Source organism: Scleropages formosus, chromosome 19 (assembly GCF_900964775.1).
Source record: "Scleropages formosus chromosome 19, fSclFor1.1, whole genome shotgun sequence".
Taxonomy (NCBI): Eukaryota; Metazoa; Chordata; class Actinopteri; order Osteoglossiformes; family Osteoglossidae; genus Scleropages; species Scleropages formosus.
In genome coordinates this window covers 8,628,002-8,640,506 of record NC_041824.1, presented here as the reverse complement: position 1 = coordinate 8,640,506, position 12,505 = coordinate 8,628,002, and the positions used below count along the sequence as shown (strand labels likewise).

General features: G+C 45.0%; 1 protein-coding gene across 5 annotated transcripts in view; it reads left to right on the top strand.

Annotated features, from left to right (window-relative positions):
• Positions 1-12,505, top strand: part of LOC108927789 (junctional protein associated with coronary artery disease homolog) — a 50,530-nt gene that overhangs the window by 10,758 nt on the left and 27,267 nt on the right. For 2 of the 5 annotated variants that reach the window (XM_029246349.1, XM_029246348.1), the window contains exon 1: positions 9,311-9,423. The exons of 1 other annotated variant lie outside the window; for it this stretch is intronic. The gene's annotated coding sequence lies outside the window, so the exon portion shown is untranslated. Of the gene's footprint in view, positions 1-466; positions 493-618; positions 709-9,310; positions 9,424-12,505 lie in introns of those variants that run through there. 2 more of the 5 variants (XM_018741342.2, XM_018741343.2) reach the window with 2 other exon arrangements.

The following is a 12,505-nucleotide window of genomic DNA, read 5'->3' as shown; positions in this document are numbered from 1 at the left end:
CTCATTTCACGGCTAGAGTACAGAGGTCGTGTCTTACGGAACTTCGTAAAGTCACTGTTATCGCAAGGATCGTCCCAGCATCAGCTACTCAGTAGAACCATGTGTGCTGTGACGGGGAGGTGGCCATCCTCACTTATGGGTTTTATGTAATAATGCTGTGAAATGCTAGCGATGACGGCCTCCGTGACGACCGCCTTTCTCTAACAGCAGTGCAGTTGGGAGAAGAAATATCTCAGAATGTGAAGGACACACTAACTCTTCTATGATTTTTACAAAAGTTTCTTAATAAGCCGCTTGGTATGCGATGTGTCTTATAAGTGTCTTTTGACTTAAAATGAAGGTCAGGGCTGTTCAGTTATAGCCTCCACAGCCTCCGCCGGACCCTTTGTTACCATATAAAACCCCTCTTGTGACACACAATACACGCTTTCTCTAAACAGGGGACTCGTTTCAATCTTGGGAGAGATACAGCATCCCTCTCTCCATCCACAGGTATGATGCGAACTGACCATCTATTGTACGCGCCACGCAACAGAATGGCACAGTCACGTGTGTATTATCTCACAACACGTTAAAGCCTCGCTGGGAACACTGCTATCACCTCCCGTCCTCTGACAGGGAGCTGTGGGTGAGGCCGCGTGCCTGGTACCAACCGTGCGGGATGACATCTCTGGAGCAACGCTTGACAGGAAGAAAGAAGCTCACGAGGTCAGTCCCTCTCTAGTCCAGCACCGTCATCGCCTCCCTCCTCGGACCCCCTCGCCCCACAGCCCCGCGCAGCCCTCGTAGTCCCGTATAGCCGCCCCTCTCATCGGCTTTCTGCCTGATCCATCTGGGAATGGCGCCTAATCTGAGCTCGCCTAGATTAAGGTCATTTGGGGGTTTTTATGTAACGGTAACGGAGTTATTGTTGAGAACAAAAAAAAAAACAGGTTACTTGACTGGATTTGCCTTATTTTCCTCAGATTTTTCATAATAAACTTAAATGTATCGAACAAAATGAAATAAGACCGTAAAATATACAGTATGTGTGTGTATATATATATGTAAGATGCAAGCTGGGACAGCCTACGTTGAGAGGCATAACCAAGTGGCTGGGATAGTGTACAGGAACATTTCTTTATTTAGCAGACACTTTTCTCCAAAGCAACTTCCAATGAACTCTATGTAGTGTTATGAGCCCACACACCTTATTCACCGTAGTGATTTACACTGCTAGATACACTACTTACACTGTGCCACTCATCCATACATCAGTGGAACACACACACTCTCTCTGTGACACTCACACACTATGGGGGAACCTGAACAGCATGCCTTTGGACTGTGGGAGGAAACCAGAGCACTCGGAGGAAACCCATAAAGACACGGGGAGAACATGCAAACTCCACACAGACTGAGCAGGGACCAAACCCACATTCTCGCACACCACCCAGGCACTGTGAGACAGCAGCGTTACTCGCTGTGCCACCGTGCCCCCCACGTATGTATTCTGCACGTGAACATCTGCTCAGAATACGGACTGGAAGTCCCCAAGTGCAAGTGGGAGACACCACCAAAGTTTGTTGAAAACAGCAAAGATAAGGTCCTGCGGGACTTCAAGTTCCAGACTGACAAGCAGTTGCTGGCCAACCAACCAGACATAGTGCTGGTCCACAAGGAGGAGAAGAGGGCAATGTGATAGAAGTAGCAATCCCAAGTGACAGCAGTATCAGAAAGAAGGAGCATGAGAAGATCAAGAAGTACCAAGGGCTGAAGGAAAACCTGGAACGGATGTGGAAGGTGAAGTCTAGAGTGGTCCCAGTGGTGATAGGAACACTCGGGGCTGTGACCCCCAAACTGGGAGAGGGGCTCCGGCAGATTCCGGGAACAACATCCGAAGCCTCGGTCCAGAAGAGCACAGTCCTAACAGCTAAGATACTGCGCAGAACCCTCAAACTCCAAGACCTCTGGTTAAAGAACCAAGCTTGAGGAATACGCACACACACCTCCCAATGTGGGGGTGAGAGGGAGATATTTTTTTTACATATATGTGTGTGTGTGTATATAATACACAGAAGTGAAACTTAACTAATTACTGCTTAAACTCAGGATAAAACATTTCAGCAGTAATTTCCATAAATCTGTTTGTTAGCTACTGTATGCGAAAAAGGTATAATTAAATATTTCAGGTTCAAAAAAAGCGACCAGTCTCCAATTCCTGGTTACTGGTGGAAAGAGTAGTGAGGTCACACCTCCCGTCTCACACCAAACACACTCTTGACATTGTGGTTCCCATATCAATGATCTTATTATTCCTTTTGGCCTCTGTTTAAATCTGTCACTATTGTCTAGTGGTCTTGTTTGTTGTCAGTGTATTTTACCCTCCCAGCGATCGGTTTGCTCAGCTGAATGAACACAGCCGTGGGGATATTTTGATATGTGGAATTCAAGCAGCACGTTAAAATAAAGCCCCGTTTCTAAGCAGTTGAGAATCCGCTGTAGAAAAGTTCTTCTGGAGCATGGAGCCGTGTGGAAGAGGCGCCGCTGGTTCCAGCAGACGTCATCGCAGTCGGCTGCTTCTCTCCCGCATGTTACATTCCACGTCTCCCTGCTGCGGAGTCATCTTTTCCCTTTGCCGCGGTGTTGGAGCTGGGAAGCGGAGACTCGAGTTGGACGTAATGAGTTAGCCACGCTGTCTGGGTTAGGAAAAAAACACCCGATAAGGTAATGAAGACTAGTGTTGTGCCCTCAAGTCATCCAATCCATATTTTGTACCAGACACTGTATTTCTTGCCTACGGTGTTCACTTTAAGTGTAGGATTGGAATTTGAGATTGAAGCCAAATCTCGTCCCACCTAAATATTCACAATCGTGATTTTCCGATTTAACTGTTTCTTTGAATTTTTTTCACCACCCGACTGTCCTCCTTTGATTTCTATTAAATTAATACAAAAAGTGTATGTAGTATATAATATCTAATTGTAATATTTTTATTATAGGAATTAAACAAGCCATTATAATATTAAAATTGTTGTTTATAATAGAATATTTAATGTTAATACTTAATATATTATAACAAATGAAATGTAATGTTATAGTCAAATAATATTACATTTAATATAGTCAAAAAATAATCTGTATTCTAAAGAATGCACACGCTATTCTTTTACATACAGTACTCTATATATATACTGAGGGGGGTGCAGTGGCATGGCAGGTTTGGCCTGTGCCCGCTCTCTGGTAGATCAGGGGTTCGAGTCCCATTTGCGGTGCCTTCCGGCAGATTCGCGTCCCGTCCTGGGTGCGTCCTTTCCCCTTCCAGCCTTGCGCCCTGTGTTGCCGGGTTACGCTCCGGTTTGTCGCGACCCCACTTAGGACAGGTGGTTTCAGCCAGTGTGTGTGTGATATATACACTGTATGTAAAAAACTTTTTTAAAAGCAGGATTGTTCATGCTGTGTCCCCCATTTCCAGCACATTTTAAATCTGCTGACCAGCCTCACAGTTCAGTGTTTTTACTGCTAGGGTCTCTCAGAGCAGGTCTTGCAGTGAAGCAAAAAGCAAATTGAGCATCGGGGGGGTTCTGAAGCTCACTGGCTGTATGCACAGTGGGCAGAGGTGGATGAGGTGACAGGACACTATGTTATTTGGGGAGCCCACATGGCACGGCGCAGCTTCACACCTCACGCCTTCCAGCGACATCGAGAACGTCACAGCTGATGGAGCCGCCAGCCGTGTGATCCGGGTCACATGACGCCGAGAAGCAAACCGCAGGTGCTTCTCCCCACATCTGCAGTCTGTTATGGGAAGCAGTTATTCCGTCAGGTCCACTCATTTGGAATCAGCTCTCAAGAGCGATTAGATGTTATCAATTGTGGCCATGGAGGTGTGGAGATTGTGGAGATGACATACACCCAGTCTCACCAACCACAGCTCCACCACAGTGTTCTGAGAATGGGATGAAATCATGAGAAGGAGTCACTAAGGTCACAACGCTAAGACATATTCAAAATGTTTATTTTGAATGAATGAATGAATGAAGCTTTATAAATATCAGAGGAAAAAATCACTTCTGTTGCAGTAGCATACAATGCGCAACATACATGCATATGAAATATACGTCCATACATTTGAATATTGCATATTATTTCAGTACCTAAATACTAAAATGTAGCCATGTTAGCGTTACATGGTCAAAACTGAAATAAATTCCAGTAACCCTCATTTAATTATAAGCAGATGCGGACTGCCAGCATGTCAGTTAGCAGCTGTTTGCTTTGTTTTGTTAACCCAGTATAAGCATGGTTTTAAACTAGTGAGAATGTAATAATTTATACTGCTGACACCTACAAGTCTACATGTCTACATGACCTAGAGGACAGAGGCTGTGTTACTGTGGTTTAAAGCTCAGATGTTGTGTCCCACATTTGAGCCTGATTCCACTCCACACCCAGCTTTGTAAGACATTCCGAGACCTCATTTACTGTGAGAAACTACAGTCAGTTATTCTTTTGTCAATAATTAGTCATACCAACAGCACCAATGCCCTGCTGTGAAACTCTAACTATAATCCTAAATCAGAAATTCACTTACTAGGAGATATTTACTGAATTGACCATGTCTCACAAATACTTCCTTTGTCCAGATGCAAAACAAATGTCATAGTTCTGGGTACTTTTTAAAACAGCACATCCAGTTTACTGGAACTCAGATGTGTTCCCAGCAGTTAAAAAGACATAGTTTTGTCCTTTTTTTTTTAATAGGAAATAGGTTAAGCAAGAATAAACTCCAAATTTCTTGGTATAGTATGTTAATGAAAAATAAATCATAAAGACTCCTTCTAGTGTAATGATGAAAATTTATTACTGCTGTACATGGCAGTTACGTCATCATAGATTCAAAACAAAATTGTTTTCTGGTGTACAAGTGAACCAGAAAACAATTTTGTTTTGAATCTACTCTAAACCACATCATATTATTGGGAACGTATGTGGTAAGTTGTAATAAACTGAGGTCATGGGATGTTGTAAGCGTTGATGCACTTGTTACTTCATAGAAAATCGTCAGCAATAGAATAGTTCACTACGGTAAACTTTTGACATCATGTTGCAATATACACACACACACATTTTTGGAACCGCTTGTCCCATACAGCGTCGCGGGGAACCAGAGCCTACCTGGCAACACAGGGCGTAAGGTCGGAGGGGACACACCCAGGACAGGACGCCAGTCCATCGGAAGGCACCCCAAGCGGGACTTGAACCCCAGACCCACCGGAGAGCAGGACCCGGTCCAACCCACTGCGCCACCGCGCCCCCCCGTCATGTTGCAATATATTAAGTTTCTATTTCATCTATTGATCGGGTAAATATGCATAATGACGACCTTAATCACATAGAAGGGAGAATAGCGGTTAAGGAGATAGAATGAAGGCCCGAGCGACAGCCACCTCCTTTAGCCAGAAATCAAACCTGACTTTATCAGATTAAAATATGCAGCTGCATAAATGAACACTGTACCTACTAAGCAACAAAGTTAATATCTGCAGTCTACACCAGGTAAACACACGCAAATACCAAACCTGGGTGGTCTAGCTGTAAATCCACAAATACATGTGGGTTTCATTCCCTGGTATTTATTGCTGAATGAATCAGATAAGAGAATATTCTGGAGAGGAGGCAGCCAGCATTCTTGCCAGGTATCGCAGAACCTGTAGTGGTAACAGATAATCTCCTCTCCATCAAGCCAATCTGTGTAAGCAAGTGCCTAACAATGGTTTCTTATTGGCTTTCCAAAGCCCATTACCTGCTGTTCTATTCTGGGCTACCAAACCTGATGCGAGCAACAGCGCTGGGCTCAGCCACACACATATTTACCAGGTTGCTCTGCCCAGCTGCTCAAGTGATCGGAACACGGTGAGAAACACGTGTGCCTACCAGGGGTTTCAAGTTCTAGCGCTGTGTGGCAAAAAAAAAAAATAAATAAATTTACAAAAAATACATTGAAAAAATTTAAATTAAAAAATATATTTAAAAATGATAAAAAATAAGCACTCTTCCATTTTTTTTGTTCTCTATTACTATTGTATATCATTGCTCTGCTTTCCTGCTAAATTGGGCAATCCTGGACAAAGGTGTTACAGCACATAAAATAAACATTGATTTAACTGGTTGAATTTAGTTAAATGTAATTAATTAAACTTTCTGAATTTGTGTCCTTTATAAATATAACCCATTTTAGTTGTGCAGTATTTTGGGCTGTGTAGTGTTCTGGCCAGGGCAGTGAGAGTATAGTGATGTTTTGTGATATTGTAATAATGGGATATTGGGATAACAATATCAACAATGTGTTAACAGGATGACATTGATTGTATGTTCTGTGAAAATGCTTTTTCCCCTCTTTTTTTGTTTTTGCTCTTAACGTGTAATATGTCATTGTCTTTGATGCACAGAGCTGTTGTGGTCCAAAACAAATCTCAGAATAATCTGACAATTGTCACGGTGAAACGGGACGGAAGGACCCAAGTGTGGGGTTGTTCGTCCGGATTCAGAGGATCGGGCAAGTTGTTCTTGGTACCGGGGACAGGCAGCGGGTCGGTCGATCGGCGGTCGGGGTCAGAGCGGGAATCCATGGGCGAGGTCAGGAGACGAAGCGAAGAGTCGGTCAAACGGCGATCGGAGTTGAAACGAAGATCCGTGGACGTGGTCGAGAAACAAAGCGAAGGGTCAACAACCAGAGAACGTGAACTGAGAACTGGAGATGAGTGAGGAGTCACACGGAAGGGCGGTTGTCTCTGACGAGATTCCGCAAAGGTATGGGAGCTGAGGAGGGTCTTTTAAAGGGTGAGCGGTTAATCTGGTGCTGGAGCAGAGTCGGGTGTTGTCGTTTGAGATGTGGGCGTGGACCTGACAACAATAAAGTTCAGTTCTTGTACCATATAACCTGTGTTGCTCGGGTCCTGGTCGATTCTACCGTGGAAAACCTCCTAAGTTCAGGAACGCTTGCAGCAAGTTGGCCGGAAACAAGGCCTTTGGTGTCATGTAGCTAAACAGTTAGTTTAAAAGGTTACAGAGTAAAGAGCACAAGACACATTATAGGCACAGTAAACTGTTGCTGTTACTACAGGGTGCAGATATATGTGGTTACAGGTATGTTGAACTATAGATTTACTGGTAATACACAAAATGATACAGTGCTGTTTTCAGGAGTAATACATGAACACCTGTCTAAATGATAAACCAGAGAAGAAAAATAAACATAAAAGTTGTGGATTTAGTCATGAATACTGCTGAACCCATTTTCATTTTGGGCATACCCAGGTTAAGGCTCAAGAAATTGTTATTTCACTGTTTTTTTCATTGGATTTAGTGATCTGTACCATCTGTGTCAATATTATGAAAGCCATTGTTTCTTCTGTTCTTTTAAGTGGTGGAAAGGGAGAGCAGCTCTCCATCTGTGAGCGTTTATCGGCACAAACATTCAGGTGTGGCGTGTTTGTATGAGTGCAGGGAGAGAACTGCGTTCAAAAGCGTAGCTCCTTGTGAAGTATCTCAAAGTGCATTTGCTATGTTTTCTACTGGTGGACACTCAGTGAGAAAGTACTGTAAAAATACTTTTATGAAACTCCAGCATTTAGCATTTCCTGCTGAAAATTTAAACTGAAGGATAATGGAAAAAACTTATATACACTGTAATTTTTGCACTTTGATGGCAAAAATTGGACCCAAGAAAAATTAATGTTCAAGAAACTGTTGAAGTGTGCATGTCAGTGTTTGGAAGGGTTAAAAATTTTTGAAAGAGCAACATCAGTAAATGACAGATGCTGTAATGGCATCGGTAATGATAACAAACAGTAACTGCTTGTCCAAGACAGGGTCATGGTGGTCTAGAGCCTATCGTGTATGTGCAGGCTTTAAGACATGTAAAGGCTACATTCTGGATGGGATTCCAGTCCATTTCGGGGTAGCCACACACACGCACACACAGACACACACACAGTTACACTGAGGGCAGTTTACAGTCACCAATCCACTTGAAACATATCTTTTGACTGTGTGAGGAAACCAGAGCACCCACACATTCCATAAAGAGTCAAGTGAAAACCTGCCCTGGAATAAACATAAAGCCAAAAGCAACAGTAACATTAATAGTAAAAAAATGTAACAGTAATGTTAAGGCTCAACAACGGTATCAGTAAAGGTAACGGCAGATGACAGTGACAGTAACAGAACTGCAAAGAAACCCTAACGGAAACAGTAACAGTAACGTTAAATAATAGTATTGCAACAGGAACGTTAAGAGTAACAGTAGTCATAATAGTACTAATGATAAATACTGGTAACAGTGATGGTAACACCTAATGTAAAGAACAGTAACAGTAAAAGTAAGGCCATGGCATGGTAATGAAAGGTGACTGTAATTTAACTGGACTGTAACAGTAACAGGCAAAAGTAAGACTAATAATGGTAAATAACAGCAGTGTCAATAATAGAATGGCAGCTTTAACAGCAATGGTATCATTAACTGTAATTAACAGTATAAATAAATGTAACAGTGTCAGTAGTCGGCACAGGGGAATACAGTCAGTAAAGGCACTTATAACAGTTATTTGCAATGACAGTAATAAAACTGCAACTTAGTGGTAATGGGCAAAAGTAACGCTAATGGGCTAATGGTAAAAAGCAGTAATAATGACAGTATTACAAGGGGTGACTTTAACAGTAAATGGCAGTAATGCTAATGGTGACATTGACGGTAATGAAGAGTAAGGATAACGTACAGTGACCACGTGACGATGCAGCAATGGTAAGAGTATGGTAATCAGATCACGGTAAAGGTTGGAGTAAAGGCAACGTTAATGGTGATTAACTGTTCTACTCACTCTATAAATAACGATGACTAAAGGCGATCATGACATTGACGATTGACAGTCAGTGGTCACATTCAAAAAACTGTACCAGTCACCCAGTGTGTGTTTCATGAATAACTAACTAATATTTAGGAAGAATCATGTAAATCGTGATAGCAGGAACAATATTTTTTGGAAAATAATGGCATCAGTGACGATATGAGTCATAACGATGATGATAAAACGGTGCTTTAAGCAGCGGTACCGGTAACTCCGGCGCCGGTTAAGCGGTACACCGGTAAAAGGAGGGATCTGACCACGTGTTCGCGCGCGCGCGTGTGTGAAGCGCCCATCGCCAGCCCGTCCCACCGAAGCGGACTGTTCCCCACCCATGTAAGCCGACCCTACGGTGGGTGGGTGTGTGTGTGTGCGTGCGTGGGTCAGTCGGACGCCAGTGTGTGTGAATAGCGCGCCAGTGTGTGTGTGCGGGAAGCGTGTGCTCGTTCGCCGCTCCCCGGCGCGCTCCTTTAACAGGCTGCGCGCACAGCCCTCAGCGCAGAGGATCCGCAGCCCCGCCGCGCCGCGCAGCCTCCAGGTAGCTATGCAGAGATGTGCGCGAGCGCGCGCGCGTGTGTGTGTGTGTGTGTATTCAGCGCTCCACGACGCGTTCCTTTCGCGTTTATGCGCGGGGTCGCCTTTCGCTTTCCTCCCGTACACCGGTATTTTTCGTAGCGGGGGCGCGCGCGGGGGACGGCAGGGCGCGCGCGCGCCGGGTAAACACATCTGCAGACGCCTTTAAGGCGTAACGGTTCTGAAACTTGCGTTACGGTCGGCCGGGGAACGGCCGTGTTTCTCTGCTTGGTGCCATACAGACGATGCAAGGTGGGTAGCTCTGTGTGTGTGTGTGTGTGTGTGTGTGTGTGTGTGTGTGTGTGTGTGTGCGTGCGTGCGTGCGTGCGCGCGCGCGCGCTTGCTGTGCGTTTCCTTGCAGATGAGATGTAAAGGACATATGTAAATGTGGTCGTGGGGGCGGGGGGTCCGGCAGGACGGGGCCAGTCCAGTGTTCGCGCGACAACACCCCGTGTCCGCGCCCGCGCCCGCGCTCGCGCCCGCGCATCTCTAACTTCTCCCCGTTGAAAGGTTTCTTGGGCTCCGCCGTTTTCATCCCTTCGCACTTTTCGACCATCTTCGTTTCATATATACGGCGGGGGGAGGAAATTATCATGAGCAGCGCAGGCAGGGCACCTTCCGCATGGCTTACCATAGTACTTACTCTAGTACTCACTGGCGGTCGTTGATCGTATCGGGACAACTTCTAGATTAACTACCAGATGATCATGTTCGGCATAAAGAGTAAGTTTATTGACAGTAGTTGTAGTTGTATGCATATCATATGTACAGGCATACACACACACACACACCGCATATAGCCTATGTATTGTATATATTATGTATATACATGCACAGAATTTATGTATATATTGTATTGTCAGTATTTTGGCAAAGATTTTTTGCAGCCGTGATAGTACTGTAAATAATATAAGTGTCTCTTTAAATATATTTTATAGGTATATGAATATTCTGATGTGTGTTGACATGAACCCAACAAGGGCAGCGGTCAAGTGGAGGATGTGCTTTTCAGTCTCAAGAACGGTGCTTCTGTTCCACTTCAGGCTGGTACAAAAAGTTTGCAAGTTAAATAAATAATTTTTTTTTTTTTTTAATTAGTATATGAAAGGGAGTGCGGTGGCACAGAAGGCTTGGCTGGGTCCTACTCTCTGGCAGGTCTGGGGTTCGAGTCCCGCTTGGGGTGCCTTGCGACGGACTGGCATCCCGTCCTGGGTGCGTCCCCTCCCCCACCGGCCTTACGCCCTGTGTTGCCGGGTTAGGCTCCGGTTTGCCGCAGCCCTGCTTGGGATAAGGGGTTTCAGCCAGTGCGCGTGTGTAAATCTTCGTTGCAAATCATGGGCTGGGAGGGGGAGTCATCTGAAATGGCTTGACGTTGACACGCATGTGTGTCAAGTTACGGCTGAATGCGAAGACTGCAGCGGTGGGGTGGGGTCAAGCCCCGGGTCGTCGAACACAGATGGGGGCTCTAAGTGCTCTAAGGGAGAGCTCAACAATTGCGTGGGCTGAACGGTTCCAGCAACTCCAGTGAACGTGAGTCGCTGTGCACTAAACCAATAGCGGTGCCCGGGTGCGAGCGCATCGACCCCCCCGTGTGCGTAGAAGGGTAAGATGGTGAGTCGCATGCGTCTGCTTACGCTGCTGTGTGCCAGTGCCATTTCTGGAGTCCGTTTGCTGTGTACAGCTGTGAAAAAAAGTTTGCGAGCCCTTTAGAATAATCTGGATTACTGTATGAATTTTCCTAAAATGTCTAATTTTCATCTGTCTTTTTTATTCATTGATGTTTTCCTCCAAAACGAAGTCAAAATACTTAGTTATTTGTCCCTTTGCACAGGCTGGAGCAATTTCAGGGGAGATACATCGTTCAAGGGTACTGCGGTATGAGGTGGGTTTTGAACCTACAACCCCTAATCCCGAGACAGCAGCCTTAAGCACTTTGCCACCCGCTTCCCTCCTTGTTCCTTAATAATAAATATAGAATAAAGTCTTATTCACAGTATTATGGGCAGTATTATTTATGTATAAGTGTTTTTGTATTATTGTGCCTTAGATGGTCAGATCATATTTTAGGAGCCATTTGTGCTGAAATCCAGATAATCCCATAGGGCTCACAAATTTTTTCCTCACAGTTGATAGGTTAGTGGTTAGAGCTACTGCCTTTAGACCTGTAGTTTGCAGGGTCAATTCCCACCTCTGGCTGTATTACGCTTGAGCAAAGTACTTAGCGTAAAATTGCCTGCTTGTGTAAATGGGTAAATAATTATAAATACCTTAACATAGTCGCTTTGGAGAAAAATGTCAGCTAGATGAATGAATTTTAAATGCACACTGGAGACGTTTACAGATACGGTATGTTGTGGTTCAGAGCCTGCATGTGGTTGCAGGGGCTGAAAATAACAACTCTTTTGCTTTCAGAAGGAATATATTATGTGAGGATCGGATGGTTCCGGAGGGGTGCGGTGGCCCAGTGGGTCTGGGGTTCGAGTCCCGCTTGGGGTGCCTTGCGACGGACTGGCGTCCCGTCCTTGGTGTGTCCCCTCCCCCTCCGGCCTTACGCCCTGTGTTACCGGGTTAGGCTCCGGTTCCCCGCGACCCCGCATGGGATGAGCGGTTCATAAAATGTGTGTGTGTGTGTGTGTGTGGATGGTTCAGTAAGTAATGTAAGTGCACGATGCTTGGGGACCGACTCCAGGGCGCCAGAACCAGGCCTCATAGCTGGTTTGTCTTGGTCCTCCCACAACATTTAGACTTGACCAAAGCTTCAGAGTCACTTGCTGATTTATTCCATCACTACGAGGCTGTGCTATATATTCTTTCATAACTTTTACCGCATAACTATGTATGTATGTATCTGTCTATCTGTCAATCAGTCTGTCTATCTAAGAGGTGGTGTACACATTGAGCCGCCCTTTCACACATTATTTGTTCTTCACATTAAGCTTCCTGTGTGTGTGTGTGTGTGGTTTGCCAGGGTGGATGCGTCCGCCCTTCGCTACGTGCATGATCCAGACCGCGGTTCCTGCCTCCACCGAGCTTGAAGCGTACCACGC